The sequence below is a fragment of the Sinocyclocheilus anshuiensis genome, unplaced genomic scaffold (assembly GCF_001515605.1).
Source record: "Sinocyclocheilus anshuiensis isolate Anshui unplaced genomic scaffold, SAMN03320099.WGS_v1.1 scaffold1070, whole genome shotgun sequence".
Classification (NCBI taxonomy): Eukaryota; Metazoa; Chordata; class Actinopteri; order Cypriniformes; family Cyprinidae; genus Sinocyclocheilus; species Sinocyclocheilus anshuiensis.
Genome location: NW_015539881.1, coordinates 115,506 through 117,404, shown reverse-complemented (window position 1 = coordinate 117,404; position 1,899 = coordinate 115,506).

Genomic DNA, 1,899 nt, shown 5'->3' with positions numbered 1-1,899 from the left:
AAAACCTAGCTGTAAAACCTAGCTCCACATTCTGTTTGATCTTGTATTAGTCTCTAGCCCTTACTCTCAACACAAGTTTGCCAAAATGTTGCAGATGCTCAGTCTAACTGCCCAGATGGCAGATCAAGAGGACTGGCCAGGTGTTGTGAGGAACACCCTTCTACCCAGGGCTGCCGACAACCTACTGCACCAGAGCCAAAAGCAACTGGACACCGAGGGAAGAGTACTACTGACTCATGACTCAAGCGAGAGTTATGGCTACAAAGAGCTCACCAAGATCATCATCTTCCTGGCCCACAACCTCATGGGTCTGAAACAGGAGGTAAATTATCTCAAGCAACAGATCACGGCGGTATCCCACAAGGACCCCAGCAGAATGGAGTTACAGGAGGAAATCAACAGACTTCAAAAGGCTCTGACAGCTGCTGAACAGCGAAAACACCTAGAAAAGGTAGCCAGAAAGGACCTGGAAAAGGTAGCCAGAAAGGACCTGGAAAGGAAACTTTCCCACACAAATTTACTATTAAAGCAGCAAATTCTGATGTAAGATAAAGTTAAATTTTATAAGGGAATTACTTATTATTATTGTAGCTCAGGTTTTGAGAGGAATCAAATCTGAAGATTTGAAGTCAACCTGATTAGAACGGATTTCAAATTTGATCGTTTACACTTTATCAACTGTTCGTCCAGCGAGACGTTAACGTCTGTGTATTTTAACAATTTGAATATTTGTATTCTCCCTGGCCACAGGTTAATACATGCTTTTGATAAGTTATAAGCTACAAGCTAGGTAACCAAGATCTGGGCAAGCTTTAACTTTAAAATTCACGACACAAGACAATACTTCTTTATAAATGAAACAAGAATTTATTGGCTATTCTAGATTACATTAAACTAAGCTAAAACACACACACATACACACAAAAGTTTCAGGAAAATGAGTTAACGGAGTTTGCATGAAGTTTCCAAAGTTATAACACTCGTTTTCCACGAGTTCTTTAAATTCAACCTGAGAGAATCACAAAGCAGAGATTTATCTTACGTTTAATACCTAAGATCATCTCAGCACCGATTTCAGCAGATAGGAGACTTCTGTTTGTTACTTACGTTTGTGCTGAAAAGCTTCCTGGTTGGCTGCTTGAGGGAATCCCAGGGCTGCGGATTGGCTGCTGACGCGGCGTCTGGATGATGTAGTTTCTGGGGATGCCTTCCTGATGAATGGGGTTTCCTGGTGACGCAGAGGCTCTGGCAGTTCTTCTGAAAGAGTCTGAGTTTGCAAGACTCTAGGGTTTTGAAGATCTCTGGCAGTCACGAAGTTTCAACTGAAGTGTTTGAGTTTTTGGAGTCTCGCTCGTGTGATGTTACGGCATGGGAGCGCTTTGTAGCACGGTCACCAAGGTGAAAAGCCAAAGGTCTAGAGAGAGAGAGAGCGAGCGAGCATCTGTTCAGGCATTGGGTTTTTAAACAAGCCCGATTTGGTCCATCACACGACGCGATCTTCCAATCGACTTGTTGCAAGGCGTAGCGTGCATACATTAACATGATGCTTCAATTTATCATGTGGGGAAATGAAGATTTGGTTGATACTTATAAAAAGGGTTGTAATTGTGCGTATGATAATGAAAATGAACATTTCATTCCCCTAAGTTATTGCTAATGACACGAGCTTCCATTTAACATCAAACATCAGGTATTTTGCATACTCATTAATAGTCTTATCTACTAAAAGGAAAAGTTATAAGGAAAAGATTAAAATATCATAGGTTTCAATAACACATCAAACAGAAAGCATAGAAAGGCACAAAACATATTATTTGGGAATATAGTTGCCCTTTTATACTTTTAATGATTGTCTTTTGAAATTGTCTGTTGTAAGTTTTATGTCCCTTTGTCTGACCG